The sequence below is a fragment of the Mauremys reevesii genome, linkage group 12 (genome assembly GCF_016161935.1).
Source record: "Mauremys reevesii isolate NIE-2019 linkage group 12, ASM1616193v1, whole genome shotgun sequence".
NCBI classification, from domain to species: Eukaryota; Metazoa; Chordata; order Testudines; family Geoemydidae; genus Mauremys; species Mauremys reevesii.
The window spans coordinates 32,357,403-32,377,781 of NC_052634.1; the positions used below are offsets into that span (position 1 = coordinate 32,357,403).

The 20,379-nt window shown below is 55.0% G+C and overlaps 6 non-coding genes and 1 pseudogene across 6 annotated transcripts; 5 read left to right on the forward strand and 2 right to left on the reverse strand.

Annotated features, from left to right (window-relative positions):
- LOC120375680 overlaps positions 1-20,379 on the forward strand; it is a 1,085,709-nt pseudogene that overhangs the window by 558,674 nt on the left and 506,656 nt on the right.
- Positions 161-234, forward strand: TRNAT-UGU. Its single transcript has one exon. It is a non-coding gene; the product is annotated as a tRNA-Thr (tRNA).
- TRNAE-UUC lies at positions 1,668-1,740 on the forward strand. Its single transcript has one exon. It is a non-coding gene; the product is annotated as a tRNA-Glu (tRNA).
- TRNAA-CGC lies at positions 14,570-14,642 on the reverse strand. The gene has a single exon. It is a non-coding gene; the product is annotated as a tRNA-Ala (tRNA).
- TRNAI-AAU lies at positions 14,755-14,828 on the forward strand. The gene has a single exon. It is a non-coding gene; the product is annotated as a tRNA-Ile (tRNA).
- On the forward strand, positions 17,570-17,643 carry TRNAI-AAU. Its single transcript has one exon. It is a non-coding gene; the product is annotated as a tRNA-Ile (tRNA).
- On the reverse strand, positions 20,208-20,280 carry TRNAA-CGC. The gene has a single exon. It is a non-coding gene; the product is annotated as a tRNA-Ala (tRNA).

The window sequence follows — 20,379 nt, forward strand, 5'->3', positions numbered from 1 at the left end:
AGTGCAGACCTGGCCAAAGATTCACTCACACACAGCTTGCAAGGAAAACGTCACCTGCTTCTCTGCTTTGCAGAATCCAAAGACAAGCTTTGCTTGTCAGGCCCTGGTGGCGATGGCAGGGAGTCAGGTGTGGGCAGACAGAGTGCTTTAGCCACACAAAGGCACCATGGCTTAGCTGGTTAAAGCATCTGTTTTGTAAACAGGAGATTCTGGGTTCAACTCCCAGTGGTGCCTTGTTGGCTGGATGTTGGGGTACCTGTTATTGGCTACTGTCAGAAGAGAAGTTTCAGAGCTAGATGGGCCTTTGGTCTAGCCCAGGGTGGTTTTTCTTATGGTTTAAATAACACTCACAGGCACTGATAATAGAGTTACTGAAAGTTTGGGAATTAGGAGCAGGTAGGTCAGTGGTCCAGTCCCCACACAGATGACCCCCCTCCCCTCTCTGGGACGGGGCAGGTCTGAGCTCTCACCCAAATGCTCATTGTGGCTGCCAGAATCTGTGGGCAGCTTGTTTAGTTTACACCAAAGGTTGAGTCCTGCTTTGTGCACCGTGTGTGAGAATGAAAATCCTAAACCTCCCTTTGAAATATCGAATGCAGCAGGACGTGTTATTGTCCCTGCCCCAAAGCAGACAGACCAATGGAGAAATGCCGTCGAGTCCAAGGTAATACTCCACTGCCATTTTACTTTTTTGCTTGCTAAACTCCTTCTTATCTGCCTGGCCCAGGCTGTCCTCTGCCTCAGCTGCTGCTCCCGGCCTGCTCTAGAGTCAAACACGCAGGGCCCCCAGGGGAACAGAGGCTGGGACAGGGCAGCAGCCTGGGCTGGGCTGGGAAGATGCTGGGAGTTCTCGTTCCCTGAGAACTGGCCCGGCTCCCTTCTCAACAGCAAACAAATCAATTCCACGCCCCCTCCCCAGAAAAACCAGCCTGGAGCCAAGGGCAGCAGGGGACGATTCCCTCCAGTTCCCACTGAGGCAGGAGAGAAGCCAGGGTGTTTCTAGCAGAGCTTATGGAACTGACGTGGGGAAACCAGCCTTTAACAACAGGCAGTTCCAGTTTAAGCTCAGTGTTTTTAACAATTTCGAGAACATTAAATAACCCTTCAATCATAGTGTCACCATCCATAAAATTGCTTCAGCCTTACAGGTTCCTAAGTGCCCAACTAAACATCTCTTCAAATCCAAGGGAGTGGAGATCAGTCAATGTTCAGAGTCATCCCACATAAAAGAACCATGTTGTGGTACATACTGGCCCCATCATGTGGCCATGGCCTTTCCCTCCTCCTCCAGAGTCAGAATGTGATCAGCTCCCACTGAGGGGCTGCAACGCCCCTGCCTTGGTCTCTGTGCCAGAGCTCCTATCAGCTCAGTGTCCTTCCCACAAGAGTGGGCTGCTGAGAGGGTTGCGATGGGGTAAATGAAGGCAGAGGAGGATTGTTCCTGATGGGTTTTCTTTGTGTTGCTCTGTGATCCTGCTGGAGGAAGCATCATTTGAGTTTGTTTCAGTGGCTTGGGTTGGTCTCAGGTTGTGACCCTGAGTACAGGGATTCCTGCGCTTTCTGCTCTTAGCCCCTCAGGGAATGGACAATGGAACAACTTCAGAAATTGGCTAGAAAGTAGCCTAAGAAAGTGTAACATAAATGAGAAGAAAAACAACACTGTCACCTCCCTGGTGGTCTAGTGGTTAGAATTTGGCATTTTCACTGCCATGGCCTGGGTTCAATTCCCAGTCAGGGGAAAGTGACTTTAAACCAAAACTGCTTCAGTTTTTCACTTACAACATAAACAAATCCCTGGTATTTTCCTGATTCCCCCCATCTTCCCAGTGTCTCCATGGCAGGGCCGGCTCCAGGCACCAGCACAGCAAGCAGGTCCCTGGGGCGGTCAATGTAAAGGGGAGGCTGCAGCAGCAATTCGTCCCTCTCAGAGGGAAGGACTTGAGGCCAAAAGCGGCAGAGGTAGAGCTGCAGCTTTTTTTTTTTCCACTTGGGGTGCCAAAAACGCTGGATCTGGCCCTGCTCCATGGAAGAGAATTTGTTAAATCCCAGATGAGTGCAGTTACATCAGTTCTCAGCCTGAGTCCTTAGGTCTTAATCCTGAGGATATTGTCCCATCATGGGGCCATTTCCTGCCTCTCTTTCCTAGGGAAGCACAATTTTCCTTGCACAGACACAGGAACAGCAAGATCTTTCTCTGTCCCTTGTGCAAAGCAGGGCCAAATTCCATGGAAACAATGGACAAGCAGGGGGCCCTGGGCACATCCAGCCCTGGCCGTGAGATGTTCCCTCCCCTCTTTCTTTATGCCCCTGTTGTTATTTCATGGATTGTCTGGGATGGGGGAAAAGCTGAGTTCACTCCAGGTGGAGGGGAAAAAGGACCCTGAAAATCTCAGGCCCCAACCCCTGCTACCAGGATCACCGAGGTGCTGGGGATTTGAGTAGGAAAGGGACTGTGTGAATTGTCAAGGTGGGGAATAAATAACAATCTACAACTAGATCCACCTCATTAACCACTGACACAAGCTAATCCTGCTGCAGATAGAAGGGAAACTGGGAGTGATTCTTTGCTGCTCAGCCATGGAAACAGTGACCCAATTGCACTGCAGTGAATGTGCTGGGGAAAGTTGGACTTCACAGGCAGGTGGCAATAGCAGATCCTAGAAACACCTGGAGCTCCCCACAGCACTTCTGCCACCAGGGTCAGGTGTTGAGCGACTCACAGCGCCCCTCCCCTCCCATTACCTTCCAGCAGGGGGTGGCAGCGCCCCCCACCCAATGCAGGGGAGAGGGCTGAGTGTATCTCTGCACCCTGAGCCCAGGGCACCCACTCTCTCTGCCCCACACATCGAATCTGGCCCTGCTGCAAAGTGACCCTAAGAACCAGCAATCTCCAGGACAGCAGGTTTGCCCCTCAGAGCAGGGAATGTGTCCCCCAGGCTGCTCTTAGGCCACTGGATGCTCTGGAAACAAGAGGGCTCTGAGTGTAACCCAGGGGTCAGCAACCTTTCAGAAGTGCTGTGCCGAGTCTTCATTTATTCACTCTAATTCAAGGTTCCGCATGCCAGTGATACATTTTAATGTTTTTAGAAGGTCTCTTTCTATAAGTCTCTAATATATAACTAACTATTGTTGTATGTAAAGTAAACAAGGTTTTTTAAAATGTTTAAGAAGCTTCATTTAAAATTAAATTAAAATGCAGAGCCCCCAGGACTGGTGGCCAGGACCTGGGCAGTGTGAGTGCCACTGAAAATCAGCTCATGTGCCACCTTTGGCACGCGTGCCATAGGTTGCCTACCCCTGGTGTAACCCATAGCAAATAAAGGCTATCTGGGGATGTAGCTCAGTGGTAGAGCACATGCTTTGCATGTATGAGGTCCTGGGTTCAATCTCCAGGTTCATTTTTCACCCTGCTGCTTTGCTCATGCCCAGAGGGGATGTGGCCCAGCAGTCTCCCTGCAGGAATTTCAATCCTGCTCACTAAGGGGCAAGTGCCAATTGCATGGAAGGTCTGGGGGGGTTTCTGCTCCTAAGTCACCTAGGTACATTTAAGATTCCCACCCGCTGTGCTGCTTGGGACAAGGGTAGATGAGAAGGGTGAATCCTCCAGCACTGGAGGGAAAGGTCCCATCTGCACAGACTGAGAGGCCAGGAAACAGAGGGGCAGTCAGTGCTCAGAGAGGAGGGAGGTCAGTGATTTACACCCACCAGGGGACACTGTCTTTTTGAGGTGAGTGCAGCTTGCTTGGGATGGTGCTGACAATGGACAGAAAAAAGGCTGGAGTCAATGACAGACGAGACCACAGAAGGGGAAGGAGAATGGCAGCCCCACAGAAGGTCCTGGGTGCTCCGATGCCCCAGTTATTGCACCCTGGCCTGTCACAGAGAGAGAAAAGACCCAGCGGGACCCAGCCCCCTACAGTGATCCCATGGACAAGAACCTGGCTGGGAGTGGGGTGAAGGTTCCCTCTGGGCAAAGGGGAGCTGAAATCCCTCAGTGTCCTGGAGTTTAAGCAATGGAAGCTTCAAACCCTGCAGGGGTGTGGGCTGAGGTGCATCAGCAGAAGGTTGGGCTGGACAGGGGCGGCAGGTTTGGATAATTTTTGGTGGTGCCCAGAATGGGACCAAGTCCTGCCCCACCCCACCCCACCCCACCCTCACACAGGGCCAGCTTTAGGCCGATTCTCCCAATTCCCCTGAATTGGGCCCCACCTAAGAGGGCCCTGTGCCCAAGCCCCGGTACCGTGTACCAGCAAGAGCCGGTTCGCCGCACTGGGGTGGCCCGGCTTCCCCAGGGGGCAATTTAAAGGGCCTGGGGCTCCCAGCAGGGGCTGGGATAGGGCTGGGGGTAGGGCTGCGGGCGCTGGGGGCTATTTAAAAGTCCAGGGTTCCCATTGCTTCTACCGCCCGGCCCTTTAAATAGCCCCAGAGCCCCGCTTCCCAGGGCTCCACAGCTATTTACAGGGCCAGGGCGGTAGAAGCAGAGCCCTGGGCCATTTAAATAGCCCCAAGCCCCAGGCTGCTGCTGCTACCCGGTGCTGACAGAGGAGGAGGGGCACTTACCGTACAGGGTGGGCTGTACCCTCTGTACCTGCACCCCCTGCCCTGCCTCCAGCCCCTCACCCCCTGCCCTGCCTGCACCTGCCCCTGCCTCTAGCCAGCCCCACACCCCCTGCCTGCAGCCAGCCCATCTCCAGCCAGCCCTGCACCCCCTGCCCTGCCTGCACCAGCCCCTGCCTCCAGCCAGCCCCACATCCCCTGCCCTGCCTCCAGCCCCTGCCCACAGCCAGCCCCACACCTCCTGCCCACAGCCAGCCCCACACCCCCTGCCCTGCCTGCACCAGCCCCTGCCTGCACCAGCCCGTCTCCAGCCAGCCCTGCACCCCCTGCCTGCACCAGCCCCGCACCCCGTGCCCTGTCTCCAGCCAACCCCTGTCATACCCCCTGCGGCCCTGCCGGAAGCCAGCCAGCTCCCCACACCCCCCTGCCCGCACCCGCCCTACACCACCGGCCCCGCACCTCCTGCCCTGTCTCCAGCCAACCCCTGCTGCACCCCCCTGCCTGAAGCCTGCCAGCCCCACACACCCTGTCTCCAGCCAGCCCCGCACCCCTTGCCCTGCCTGCAGCCAGACCCTACCTCCAGTCAGCCCCTGCCCTGCCTCCAGCCAGCCCCATGTCCACTGGTGCCCTGCAGTTCCCAGGGCAGTAACCCTGCACACCTGCTTCAGTGAGGGGGGCAGGGAGCAGTTGGGACCCCACATGTGCACACCGTATAGTGACCAGACAGCAAGTGTGAAAAATCGGGACGGGGGTGGGGGTTATTAGGATCCTATATAAGAAAAAGTCCCAAAAATTGGGACTGTCCCTATAAAATCAGGACATCTGGTCACCCTAGCACAGCCCCAGGGAGTGGCAGGGACCCACACATGTAAAACGGAGCTCGTTTCTGGTTCAGGCCCATCTTTTTAAAAAAGAACTTTAGGTAGGGTTAACATACACCCGTATTTTCCTGGACATGTCAGGCTTTTTGGTTCTTAAATCACTGTCTGGGAGGAATTTTTAAAATTTAAAAATTTAAAAATTCCTCCTGGGAAAATACGGACGCATGGTAACGCTATTGGTACAAAAAATACATACTGTGGCACATCCCTTAAATCAGAACTTTTTATAGGGAACCGGTTCCTAAGGAATGAACGTCTTTTTTATATATACATATATATATATATATATAAATTTTTAGTTATCCCTGCCGGGGCCCGGCTGAAAATGACTGCCCAGAGTTCGAGAACTGTCCCTGTTCTCATTGGACAGATGGGGAGAAGCCTGAAGTACAAAGAAGGGAAGTGACCTTCCCAAGGGCCTACACAGTAAGGTGGTGGCAGAGCCAGAAAGAGAAGCCAACAGTCCTGACTCCTGTTCTAATGGACAAAAAAAAAAAAAAAAAAAACAGAGAAAGGGATAGAGCCCAGGAATCGAGATGGTGGGGAAATTTCATTGAAACCATTTCTGTCAGAAAATCCCCTTCAGACTAAACCAGTTTGTTTCTCGAAATCAAAACAAGTGAGATGAAAGTTCTTTGCAAAAATATTTTGTTGCAAAACAAAAGCATCTCCTGTTTGTCACAGTGTGTTAAATTGTCTCGTCACACACAAAGAGGAGACACTTAGATCTCAAACATTAGATAAGATGCTTCAGTCTGAGCTAAGTAACTGCTGCTCTTAACAATTTCAAAATAAAAAAATACAAATCAAATAGACTATTTCAGCTATTCTATTATGTCATAATCTGCTCAGAGTAAATGTGATAGGACACATATATTATGCACTACTCCTAGTGACACTCTCCAATGGATCCCCACCCACCGAGAGGTAGGTAGGAGCGGATCATTATTATCCCTACTTGAAAGAGGAAGAAGCTAAGGCTGAGACAGGAGAATTGACTTGTCTTAGGTCACACAGCCAGCCAGTGGCAGAGTTGGGAATAGGACCCAAGAGCCCTGATTTTCAAACTAACCATCGGATCTTGAATTTCAGACACTGAATGACCTGAATAAAGTGCTCTCAGATGAGCTCCAGACCAACAACAGTGCACAATAAATATTCAGCAAGTATTTGAGGAGAACTGCAATGTTAGAGAGAATCATGAACTGCTCAGAGACAATTAATGCAGAGGAGCAGCAAAATTCATCAAACATATGACTGGTTATGACTTATTTCCTTGGGCTTAAAAGAGAACAACAAGGACCTGAGTCTCCTCCCTGTCAATAACCCCCTGCTCAGCCAATCAGGGTAGAGACTGAGGACGGGACGCTGAGGGTTCTCGCCCAAAGGATGGCCCAGGTCACCGGTGGGGATCACTGCCCGAGCACTATTTCAGCCCCACATTTTCAGGTGGACCTCCCACAGTGGGAGCTGCAGAGCATTCCCCTGAGACACATACACACACACACACAGAGCTCCTGGTGTTGGGAGGGGAACAGGTGAAAGGACAAAAGAAGCAAGAGACAAAGAGAAAGGAGGGAGGGTTGGATGGAGGAAAAGGTGAAACCAAAAGGACAAACCCTAATGACTCCTGCAAAAGGCCTTTGTGATGTCACTGCCACACCCCTCCCTTGCTGTGCTAATGTCCTGCCCCTGGCCAGGCACTGTGGAGGTTTGAGCTACTCCCTGTGGTCACCCCACTCAAGGAGCGTTCGTTCTAGGAAGCAAGCCGGCTAGACAGGAAAACATCAGACGCTGCTCCCAATGCTACACTCAGTTTTTCAGAAATTAGTCGACTTTATGGCCAGAAGAGACGATTAGAGCATCTAATCTGACCCCCTGCATATCACAGGCCTCCTGTATGACACCAGAGCTACTATTGGGGCAAACACATTCCAGAAAGGCATCTAGTCTCCATTAGATGACATCAGGAGATGGCAAATCCAACACTTTCCTTGGTAGCTTGTTCCTGTGGTGAATCATCCTCGCTGTTGAATATTTGTGTCTTATTTCTAATATGAATTTGTCTCTTTTCACCTTCCAGCCATTGGGTCTTGTTATGCCTTTCTCTCCTCGATTAAAAAGCCCTTTAATACCAAATCTTTTGTCTCCATTAAGGCCCTTCAACACTTCAATGAAGTCACCTTTCAATCTTCTTTTGATAAGCTAAACAGGTTGAGCTCGTTCAATAGCTCACTAAAAAGCATTTTTCTCCAGCCCTCAGAACACTTCGTGGCTCTTTGGTCATCAGACTCCTCAACTGCAGCTGGATGTGGTTCTTGTTCTTCTGCACAACATAGCTCCTGGAGAAGAGGGATCTGCAAATGTACATTCGTATGATACCTTTGTTTAACTGATGAAAACATAAATTGACACTTAGAGGATTGGAACTGATTTCAGCTGATGGACAGCTTTGCTAGGTTTTTATGCATTTGGACAGCGAAATGTTGAGTGTTTACATTGATATCAAGCACTCCTGTATAGAGGAGCCCCTGAACATAATGGAGAATGGAAATGAAAATGTTTTCCTTTTTTTTAAAAAAAGAAAGAGGGTTATAAGAGAACACGCGGGTTTGAACTGAGAACTACTTAAACTGCAGTCAAGCACTCTAACACTGAGCAATATCCCCATGACAACAGGACTATGGAATCATGATGTCCAGCACTTTGAAGGACAGACCCTGCTTCATCGAGGTCCTTTGCCATTCCCAGACCACAGGTGGTTTTCAAAATGGGGTTTGATTAAACTTCTTAAATGTGGCAAACACCACAGCTTGCACACCCACCGATATAGCTTCTCCCACTGACAGAGCTGCCATCTCTTGGGAAGTGGATTAACTACACCCCCAGGAAAACTCTCTCCCCTCAGTATAGAACAGTGGTTCTCAAACTGTGTCAGGACCCCAAAGTGGGTCATAACCCTGTTTTAATGGGGTCGCCAGGGCTGGCATTAGACTTGTTGGTGCCTGGGGCTGAAACCAAAAGTCTGAGCCCCACCACCCAGGGCTGAATCCCTCAAGCTCTGGTTTTTCCCTCCCCTAACTAGGGCAGGGCTCAGGCTTTGTCTCCTCTGCCTCTGCTCAGTGTGAAGGGGCTTGGTGTGTCTTTCTAGGGTCATGTAGTAAGTTTTTTTTTTTTTTTTTTTGCAAAAGGGAGTTGCAGTGAAAGGAAGTTTGAGAAACCCTGGCATAGAGCCTCTGAATATGTCTAGACTTGGCTCCCTGTGGCAGATCAGACACTGAAAGTACAGCCATGGAGATACCACACACCAGCCTTGCCTAGCAGGCAAGAATCAAACCTCCACAGAAAGACACCCATTGTTTTGTAACCCATCTCCCTAAGCCCTCAGCCACCACCACTTAACAAAGGGGCTTTTCTACACGATGGTTCTGGTCTCACTGAAGGGTCATTGCCAATTGTTTGCTCAGACCAGCATTAGGGGAAATGGTGCCCTGGGCAAAGCTTGTACTTTGGCACTTCCCCACTGCCCCTGGACGACCCCCCCTCCCCCTTTACCACTAGCTCCTGCACTCCCAGCCCTTGCACCTCCTTCACCCCTAACTCCTGCCCCCTCCTGTGCCCCCTTTGCCCTTAACTCCCTGGGCCACCAGCCATTGCCCCTCTCCTGCAGCCCCTTCACATGGCTCCGGTGCTGGGAGCCCCATGCTTGTTCTCCCTTTCCCTGGGCTTTGGCATCACTAGCCCCTGATTAGCGAGTAGGGTTCAGTAGTTCCCAAAATGTGGGGCATGACTCCTAGGGGGACACAGAGGAACATTCATGGAGTCAATGAAATCAATTGAGCTTCTTCAGTCTCTCGCTGCAGACATTTCCCTTGTTTTTTAAAGGCAAAAATCCTGATCTTTCCAACGGGAGCTGCTGCTTCAATGTTCAGTTTGGGGAGGGATTTGGCTGCACTCAGAGATCTGCCCGCGGGTTACAATCTGCGATCCGAAGGGCCGAACGCAAACAGCGTTTAGATGGGACCGTTAGTGCCGCCCCCGTGTGGCCAAACACTAGAACTAACGAGCAGAGTTTACAGCTGGAGCCTGGGTCACTCCTGAACAAACTGGGCACAAAGCCTCTCGCGTGGGATCCTCCCTGTGCAGCAGGAGGGGGAGGGAAGCTGATTGTCAGGGCTCAGGGCAGCTCCCTGCCAGGATGAGCCGGTGTCTGTGCTAAGCTCGGCATCAATCAGGTGATTCTGGGCAGTTCGGGGTCCCCAGGCTCCCACAGGAGGGTGAAGCAGGTCACCCCTAGAGCAGGTTAAAGCTGCAGGGTGACAGTGGGGTTGCTGCCCCTGTGAACAGCTGCTGTAGCACCGCCGGAGCAGGACAGGGAGAGCCAGTTATACCCCTCCCCCGCCCCAGCCTGTCTCGGGGGATGGGAGCACTCACACCCTGGGGACCCACCCACCAGAGATCTGCTGGGGGGGAGAGTGGCACCCACACACCCAGGATCTTGTAGGGGGGGACAAGGGCATCCACACTCCGGGATCCTCTGCAGAGGGACAGACACCCACACATCCAGGATTCTGTATGGGGGGCAGAGGTACCTGGACACCTGGGCGGGGGAAGGGGGCACCGAAACATCCGGGATCTTACCTGGGAGGACAGCGGTGCCTGCAGCTCGACATGAGACGGGGGCGGGGGAAGCAGGAGCATTTCCCAGTCCCAGACTGTCCCCATCTGGCCAAGGCACAGAGCTCACAAGCAGAGTTTAAAGCTCCAGCTGCCAGGCCACAAAACAAGCCGGGCCCCGTGGCTGGTGCCTGTGATCCCAGCGCCTGGGGAGGCTGAGGCTGGGGCTGGCGGATTGCTTGAGCTCAGGAGTTCTGGGCTGCAGGAGGCTGTGCCAATCCGGTGTCCGCACTAAGTTCAGCATCAATATGGTGATCCCAGGGAAGCTTGGGGTCCCCAGGTTGCTTAAGGAGGGGTGAACCAGCCCAGATCAGACACGGAGCAGGTCAAAACTCCCGTGCTGATCAGTAATGGGGTCGCACCTGTGAATAGCCCCTGCAGCATAGCCTGGGCAAGACAGTGAGACACGGTCTCTTTTTAGATGCCCCCCCCCCCGCAGAGCCTGGCTGGGGGGATGGGAGCACCCACACGCTGGGGATTCTGACTTGGGGGGAGGGACGCCCCCTGCAACACGGATCTTGAAAAGGGGAACAGCGACACCCACACACCACAGAGCCTGGATGGGGGCAGGGGAACCACACACGGGAGCTAGTTAATGGGGTGGGGGAATCACCCATGTGCTCCGTTGCACCATTCTTAATGAGAAGAACGGGGGCATCCGCACAACAGGGATCCTTAACGGGTGGGGGGACACCCACACACTACACTATTAACCAGGAGGGTCAGGGGCATCAGATACCCCCAGTAGCATGGAGAATACCTGTCAAAGGTTTATTCCCCACTTGGAGCTGTTGGGTTCCAAGATGGGGACCTGCATGGACTCCTCTAAACTAAAATCCTAGTTTAGATCTGGTTCTCGCTGCCACCAGTCAGTTTTTTAAGTGTCTGACACACTGCCTGTTTCCCCAAACTTTCCCTGGGGAACACAGATTCAATCTTCCTGAATCTTTACACACAGGGAAGCAGCCCACTTCCCCCCTCCCTCTCTCCTAGCTACTCTGGAGAGATATACACCGATTCAACTCTGTGAATCAACCTCAGGAGGAACTCACTCTTCCCCCCTCCCCTTCCCTTGAATTTCCACAAGAGAAGGAATTAACCAAGAAAAGAAAATAATTTATTAAAAGAACAAAAAGAAAGTACACTAGCTCTGTGATACCAGGATGGAACAATATACAGAGTCTAACCTATAAACCTGGAGAGAATTCCCCCTCCCCCTTTCTTCATCAGTAAAAGCAAAGTAACAGCAATAGAAATAAAGAGTTTCTCCAGCAAACACACAATTGCAAATGTAGAAATCAAATTATAAGACTAATTCGCCTTTCTAATTAATACTCACTATTGGATAGTAGGAACTACTCCAGGAGAACTTGGAGACATGTCTGGCCTCTCTTAGATCCAAAGAGAGAAAGAACAATCCAACAAAGAACACAGACAAAGGCTTCCCTCCACAGAGATTTGAAATTATCCTGTCCCTTGATTGGTCCTCTGGTCAGGTGTTCCTCAGGTTACTGAACTTGTTAACCCTTTCCAGCTAAAAGAGACCTTAACCCTGATCTGTTTATTTATGACAACACCCACATCCACCGGATCCCTCATGGGGGGTAAGACAGAGGGGATTGTAATGGGGCCCAGTGCACCCACGCATTGGGGATTGTTAAGGGTTAAAGGGACAGGGACACCCACACACACTGAGATCACGTCCTTGGAGGAACGCAAACCCTCCACAGAAGGACCTGGTCTGTTCCATGATGGCAGCCCAGCCTGGGTGAGTCAAAGTCTCTTTTTATACAGGCACAGCCCAGAGCGCCTGACTAGGGGGAGAGAGACACCACCAACCCGAGATCCTTAATGGTCTAGGGTGCACCCACACACCAGGGATTCTTATGGGTGGGAGGAATGGAGACAGCCAGACACACTGAGATCACTTCCTCCAAGGAGCCTGGGCCAGACAGGGAGACACAGTCCCCCTTTACATATCTGCCAGACAACCTTCCTCCCACTCCCTCCACACAATGTTCCTATCTGGAGGTGAAGCCAGGGATACCACATGGAGGACTCTTATCTGGGGAACTCGGGGGACCCACTTACCACCAGAGATTCTTAAGGGCAGGAGGAACAGGGACTCCCACCTCTGTAGCATGGGGGTGGGTCGCCTGCTGGGATCATCTGGGCATATTTCACCTCGTCAGCTCCCTGCCATTGCCTTGGGGGGGCCCCTTGTTCGCTGCCTCTGGCACCCAGTTTAGCCTCCTTCCTGAGGGCTGAAACGCTTTGATCTATCTAAGGTCTGTGGCATCAATGTGTGTCATGGTGTAATTCTGTGTTATTCGGGGGTCAGACTAGCTGAGCTAATGACCGCTTCTGCCCTTAAACGCCATGAAAACATTTCCCTGGTTTCTCCTTGCGCCTGACAGACACCACGGTGAGGGGCCCAATAGAAGATCCTGGACACAGCGCTCTGGCTCTTACTTTACTTGGGGACGTCAGCACTTTCCTAGCAAAGCTGCTGCTAAAGCGCTGGATTTGGGGAACGGTTCGGCTCCGATTCAGAGATCTGCCTGCGGGGTGTGAACCTGCCACGAGGAGCGGGAAACGCAACCAGCAACGGGAGGCGTTGGCTGAGCTCCAGGCTGCCCCCGTGTGGCCAACGCTTAGAACTGAGCAGCGGAGTTTAAAGCTGGCGCTGGGAGGGACCTGAACACGCGGGGCACGAAGGCTCCTGCGAGTAACGCTTGTTGGGTGAGCAGCTGAGCGTAGCTGATAGCCGGAGTTCAGGGCTGCACCCTGGGGTGCTGAGCAGGTGTCTGTGCTCAGGTTGGCCTCGCTATGATGGTTTCTGGGAAGTTTGGGGTCGCCAGTCTCCCTAGAGAGAGAGGAGCCCGCCCAGAAAAGGAGGTTTTCAAAACTCTGGTACCAATTGGCAGTGGGACTGACCCTGTGAAGAGCCGCTGCAGCCCCGCCAGGGAGAGCCGGTCTCTCTTTATGCAGCCCCCCCCCCCGCCCATTCCTCAGGACGGGGGTTGTGCTCAAAGATCTGTGCCCCGTGTTTTCACCTCCATGTGAAGCGCGCAGAGCAAATAACCCTCAGCGCATCAGCTCAGTTCCAGGCTCCACTTCCACCCGCTCAGGCAAGATGGTGCAGAGGAGCCCCTGGGTGGCTGTGGGCCTGGGGAGGCTTTTGATTTTTCGGCCTGACCGCTACGTGCAGCAAGGCCAAAAGTCAGATGGCCGGCTCTCCCGTCCACCACGCTCATCAGGAGCCCTTAGTCGACAGGCTTGGAGAATGCGGGCAGCGTCCCCCACTACCTCTCGCATGCAAAGCGAGCGCTCTGCCGCTTGAGCTAATTCCCCGCAGCTGGCCTGACTCTCAGGCACCGGGCAAAAAAAGGCAAGGGCTCTGTGGCCTTAAGCAGAACACAGCCTGAAATGGGGGGGTGGGGGCGAGGCGCTACCCAGAGCTGGGGAAGGGGGTCCGAGTCCCAGCCACGCTCCTCAGCACAAACACCAACGCTCCCTCCCTGGAGTGTGTCTGGGGTGAGAGTTAGCCCCAGAAACAAGCACCAAACTTCAGAAGACAACACAGGGATAGATCACTTGACGATTGCCTGCTCTGGCCATTGCCTCTGAAGCGCCTGGCATCGGTTACTGTCAGAAGACGGGATAGTGGCCTAGATGGACCATCGGTCTCACCCAGGAGCGCCGTTCCTATATTCACCACTTTCCTCTAACCCAAGCAAAGCCAGGAGCAGGCCCAGCTCAGCAACTCTAGCAGACTCCCTGGCCCCTGGCCCAGCATACAGCAAAACGACCCTGCCTCCGCCAGGATAGACAGCCACCGACTCCCTCTTCCAGACCAACGCAGCCCTTCCCCGCTTTGGCTGTCTCCAAGCTGTCTGCGTGCTCTGCTCTGCTCCACGGCTGCCATGCTGCCTGAGATCAGGAGGCTGTGAGGTCTCACGGTCTCAGCTGAGCTGGTATCGCGTGCCACCCCGCCCATCTCCTCATTCTCTTCATGGACCCCTGGGATGTGAGGAATTCTGTATTTGAGTGGCTCTCCGTCCCGGCCAATGAGCTTGGCGTAGACTAGCAGGGAGGGAGGAGGAAAGGGATTGTGCTCCAGTGAGAGCTCAGAAAGAAAGGTGCAGGTCCCCCACTAGAGCCCAGCACAGCAGAGCAAAGCAGAGCAGAGCAGGCTGGAGAATGTGTGTCTGGGTCTGACTACTTCTCCCATGCTCTTCCATTTGAGCTAACTTCCCCCAGCTGTCGCCAGCCTCCCAGTCAGTGCAAGGGGGAGAAGGGCCGGGGTGGAAGAGCTTTGTGCTCCGCAAGGGCTGGCCTTTTGGGAGGCCAAGCCGGGAGAGGGATGGAGGCCACTGGAGGAGCTGAGCCGGCTGACTGTCCATGGCTTCTAAAAGAAGGGCAAGAGAAGGTCCCTGCGGCTGCCTTGCTGCTGGAGAATGCGGGCATTGATCCCGCTGCCTCTCGCATGCGAAGCGAGCGCTCTACCACTTGAGCTAATTCCCCTACCTTGGCAGGTGATGTCTTGATCCATCCATTTGATAATGGAGGCCACATCGTTCCCCGCGCCAGCCGGTGACTCCTTCCAAAAGGGTCAGGCAAGAGAGGGCACCCCGTAGGCCGGCTAGCTCAGCTGGTTAGAGCGTGGTGCTAATAACGCCAAGGTCATGGGTTCAAGCCCCATGCTGGCCACTCGGGGTGCAGGAGGGAGAGGGTGGCTTCTGGTCTTTTGGCTGACTGCTAGGGGTGGCAGAGGCCAAAACCAGGTGGGCCGGGAGCGGGCAAGAGCCCTGCTGGGCGCAAGCGCAGGCGCCGGGCAGGAGGAGGATCCCAAAACCTCCTTGGGCTCTCCTCCCTGGGCTCCTCGCTCCACCTGCTGCCTGAAAGGAACTTGGGCCCGGGGAGGAGAGGGGTGAGCCCGGCCGGCTGCCTTCCAGGCTCATAGGAGGCCAGGCTTGAGCTGCCCGCCCACGAAGACAAAATCGCAGGCCTGCCGGCTCACCCCCATTTCCACAGAGGGTTGACCTGATGGCCCGAATTCTTGCCGGCCGCCAGCTCCACCCAAATGGACCCGACGCCGGATCACGCTCCCCAGCCCAAGCCACAGAGGAAGGCTTAATCCTTGGCACCCCAACCTAGGGGAGAGGCTTCACACTCCGCCGGCGCAGGGTGACCTTTGGGACTTCCCTGGACACCATCCTCCCACCGCCCACAGCCAGACCCCCCAAGCCCACACTAGAGCCCACACCTCCGACAGGAAGGAGCAGGAGGACCACTCCGCCCAGGGGCACCACCACTCAAAGTCAGCTTCACTTGCTTCCTCTTCTACCCCTTTCCTCCCAAGTTATGCGCGCCTCACGGGAGCCGGCCCTGGGAAGACGCAGGCACGGCACTCTGACTGGCGCAAGCCAAACGCCCACTCCGAGAGTTTAGCACGGGCTCTTGAGGCACTGGAGGAACCCCATGCAGACGCACTGACGGAGCTAAGCTTTACGGCCAAGGGCCCTACCTGTGCAGAAAGCTAACTTGCTTGTGAAAAAGACGCCTCTTTCGGCTCCCCTTCCAAACTTCCAAATGCCTCCAAATGGGAAAACACACACACTGAAACACCCAAACGGTCCTAACGCTGGGGCCAGGTGAAAAAGAAAAGCAAGGAAAAGATTTCTAAATGGCCCCCCTGCCAGAGTCGTACAGCTCCGCAAGTGAAACCCGTGGGAGGGACATTACACAGAAAGGGAATGGAAAGCTGCCCAAATTGAGATGCTGTGGAAAGCTACAGCCCCATCGCTACTCCTACTCTGCACACTTCTTGCAACAGCTGATGAACGGCCAGGTGCTTTTGCATCCAAGCCCACACCAGGGAAAGACCTTGAAAAGCTTCCCGTGGCTTGCCTGGTTCAGCTGGTCAGAGTGTGGCACTCGTGGAGGCAAGATGGTGCAGAGGAGCCCCTGGGTGGCTGTGGGCCTGGGGAGGATGGCTTTTGATTTTTCAGCCTGACCGCTACGGGCAGCCAGGCCAAAAGTCAGATGGCCGGCTCTCCCGTCCACCAGGCTCATCAGGAGCCCTTAGCTGACCGGCTCGGAGAATGCGGGCAGCGTCGCCCCTACCTCTCGCATGCAAAGCGAGCGCTCTGCCGCAGGCTAATTCCCGCAGCTGGCCTGACTCTCAGGCACCGGGCAAAAAAAGGCAAGGGCTCTGTGGCCTTAAGCAGAACACAGCCTGAAATGGGGGGAAGGGGGGCGTGCTACCCAGAGCTGGGGAAGGGGGTCCGAGTCCCAGCCACGCTCCTCGGCACAAACACCAATGCTCCCTCCGTGGAGTGTGTCTGGGCTGAGAGTTAGCCCCTGAAACAAGCACCAAGCTTCAGAAGACAACGCAGGGATAGATCACTTGACGATTGCCTGCTCTGGCCATTGCCTCTGAAGCGCCTGGCATCGGTTACTGTCAGAAGACGTGATAGTGGCCTAGCTGGACCATCGGTCTCACCCAGGAGGGCCGTTCTTATCTTCACCACTTTCCTCTAACCCAAGCAAAGCCAGGAGCAGGCCCAGCTCAGCAACTCTAGCAGACTCCCTGGCCCCTGGCCCAGCATACAGCAAAACGACCCTGCCTCCGCCAGGATAGACAGCCACCGACTCCCTCTTCCAGACCAATGCAGCCCTTCCCCGCTTTGGCTGTCTCCAAGCTGTCTGCGTGCTCTGCTCTGCTCCACGGCTGCCATGCTGCCTGAGATCAGGAGGCTGCGAGGTCTCACGGTCTCAGCTGAGCTGGTATCGCGTGCCACCCCGCCCATCTCCTCATTCCCTTCATGGACCCCTGGGATGTGAGTAATTCTGTATTTGAGTGGCTCTCCCTCCCGGCCAATGAGCTTGGCGTAGACTAGCAGGGAGGGAGGAGGAAAGGGATTGTGCTCCAGTGAGAGCTCAGAAAGAAAGGTGCAGGTCCCCCACTAGAGCCCAGCACAGCAGAGCAAAGCAGAGCAGAGCAGGCTGGAGAATGTGTGTCTGGGTCTGACTACTTCTCCCATGCTCTTCCATTTGAGCTAACTTCCCCCAGCTGTCGCCAGCCTCCCAGTCAGTGCAAGGGGGAGAAGGGCCGGGGTGGAAGAGCTTTGTGCTCCGCAAGGGCTGGCCTTTTGGGAAGCCAAGCCGGGAGAGGGATGGAGGCCACTGGAGGAGCTGAGCCGGCTGACTGTCCATGGCTTCTAAAAGAAGGGCAAGAGAAGGTCCCTGCGGCTGCCTTGCTGCTGGAGAATGCGGGCATTGATCCCACTGCCTCTCGTATGCGAAGCGAGTGCTCTACCACTTGAGCTAATTCCCCTACCTTGGCAGTTGGCGTCTCGATCCATCCATTCGATAACGGAGGCCACATCATTCCCCGCGCCAGCCGGTGACTCCTTCCAAAAGGGTCAGGCAAGAGAGGGCACCCCATAGGCCAGCTAGCTCAGCTGGTTAGAGCGTGGTGCTAATAACGCCAAGGTCATGGGTTCAAGCCCCATGCTGGCCACTCGGGGTGCAGGAGGGAGAGGGTGGCTTCTGGTCTTTTGGCTGACTGCTAGGGGTGGCAGAGGCCAAAACCAGGTGGGCCGGGAGCGGGCAAGAGCCCTGCTGGGCGCAAGCGCAGGCGCCGGGCAGGAGGAGGATCCCAAAACCTCCTTGGGCTCTCCTCCCTGGGCTCCTCGCTCCACCTGCTGCCTGAAAGGAACTTGGGCCCGGGGAGGAGATGGGTGAGCCCGGCCGGCTGCCTTCCAGGCTCATAGGAGGCCAGGCTTGAGCTGCCCGCCCGCGAAGACAAAATCGCAGGCCTGCCGGCTCACCCCCATTTCCACAGAGGGTTGACCTGATGGCCCGAATTCTTGCCGGCCGCCAGCTCCACCCAAATGGACCCGACGCCGGATCATGCTCCCCAGCCCAAGCCACAGAGGAAGGCTTAATCCTTGGCACCCCAACCTAGGGGAGAGGCTTCACACTCCGCCGGCGCAGGGTGACCTTTGGGACTTCCCTGGACACCATCCTCCCACCGCCCACAGCCAGACCCCCCAAGCCCACACTAGAGCCCACACCTCCGACAGGAAGGAGCAGGAGGACCACTCCGCCCAGGGGCACCACCACTCAAAGTCAGCTTCACTTGCTTCCTCTTCTACCCCTTTCCTCCCAAGTTATGCGCGCCTCACGGGAGCCGGCCCTGGGAAGACGCAGGCACGGCACTCTGACTGGCGCAAGCCAAACGCCCACTCCGAGAGTTTAGCACGGGCTCTTGAGGCACTGGAGGAACCCCATGCAGACGCACTGACGGAGCTAAGCTTTACGGCCAAGGGCCCTACCTGTGCAGAAAGCTAACTTGCTTGTGAAAAAGACGCCTCTTTCGGCTCCCCTTCCAAACTTCCAAATGCCTCCAAATGGGAAAACACACACACTGAAACACCCAAACGGTCCTAACGCTGGGGCCAGGTGAAAAAGAAAAGCAAGGAAAAGATTTCTAAATGGCCACCCTGCCAGAGTCGTACAGCTCCGCAAGTGAAACCCGTGGGAGGGACATTACACAGAAAAGGAGAATGGAAAGCTGCCCAAATTGAGATGCTGTGGAAAGCTACAGCCCCATCGCTACTCCTACTCTGCACACTTCTTGCAACAGCTGATGAACGGCCAGGTGCTTTTCGCATCCAAGCCCACACCAGGGAAAGACCTTGAAAAGCTTCCCGTGGCTTGCCTGGTTCAGCTGGTCAGAGTGTGGCACTCGTGGAGGCAAGATGGTGCAGAGGAGCCCCTGGGTGGCTGTCGGCCTGGTCGAGGATGGCTTTTGATTTTTCAGCCTGACCGCTACGGGCAGCCAGGCCAAAAGTCAGATGGCCGGCTCTCCCGTCCACCAGGCTCATCAGGAGCCCTTAGTTGACCGGCTCGGAGAATGCGGGCAGCGTCGCCCACTACCTCTCGCATGCAAAGCGAGCGCTCTGCCGCTTGAGCTAATTCCCCGCAGCTGGCCTGACTCTCAGGCACCGGGCAAAAAAAGGCAAGGGCTCTGTGGCCTTAAGCAGAACACAGATTGAAATGGGGGGAAGGGGGGCGTGCTACCCAGAGCTGGGGAAGGGGGTCCGAGTCCCAGCCACGCTCCTCGGCACAAACACCAATGCTCCCTCCGTGGAGTGTGTCTGGGCTGAGAGTTAGCCCCTGAAACAAGCACCAAGCTTCAGAAGACAACGCAGGGATAGATCACTTGACGATTGCCTGCTCTGGCCATTGCCTCTGAAGCGCCTGGCATCGGTTACTGTCAGAAGACGTGATAGTGGCCTAGCTGGACCATCGGTCTCACCCAGGAGGGCCGTTCTTATCTTCACCACTTTCCTCTAACCCAAGCAAAGCCAGGAGCAGGCCCAGCTCAGCAACTCTAGCAGACTCCCTGGCCCCTGGCCCAGCATACAGCAAAACGACCCTGCCTCCGCCAGGATAGACAGCCACCGACTCCCTCTTCCAGACCAACGCAGCCCTTCCCCGCTTTGGCTGTCTCCAAGCTGTCTGCGTGCTCTGCTCTGCTCCACGGCTGCCATGCTGCCTGAGATCAGGAGGCTGCGAGGTCTCACGGTCTCAGCTGAGCTGGTATCGCGTGCCACCCCGCCCATCTCCTCATTCCCTTCATGGACCCCTGGGATGTGAGTAATTCTGTATTTGAGTGGCTCTCCCTCCCGGCCAATGAGCTTGGCGTAGACTAGCAGGGAGGGAGGAGGAAAGGGATTGTGCTCCAGTGAGAGCTCAGAAAGAAAGGTGCAGGTCCCCCACTAGAGCCCAGCACAGCAGAGCAAAGCAGAGCAGAGCAGGCTGGAGAATGTGTGTCTGGGTCTGACTACTTCTCCCATGCTCTTCCATTTGAGCTAACTTCCCCCAGCTGTCGCCAGCCTCCCAGTCAGTGCAAGGGGGAGAAGGGCCGGGGTGGAAGAGCTTTGTGCTCCGCAAGGGCTGGCCTTTTGGGAGGCCAAGCGGGGAGAGGGATGGAGGCCACTGGAGGAGCTGAGCCGGCTGACTGTCCATGGCTTCTAAAAGAAGGGCAAGAGAAGGTCCCTGCGGCTGCCTTGCTGCTGGAGAATGCGGGCATTGATCCCGCTGCCTCTCGCATGCGAAGCGAGCGCTCTACCACTTGAGCTAATTCCCCTACCTTGGCAGGTGATGTCTTGATCCATCCATTTGATAATGGAGGCCACATCGTTCCCAGCGCCAGCCGGGCTCCTTCCAAAAGGGTCAGGCAGAGAGG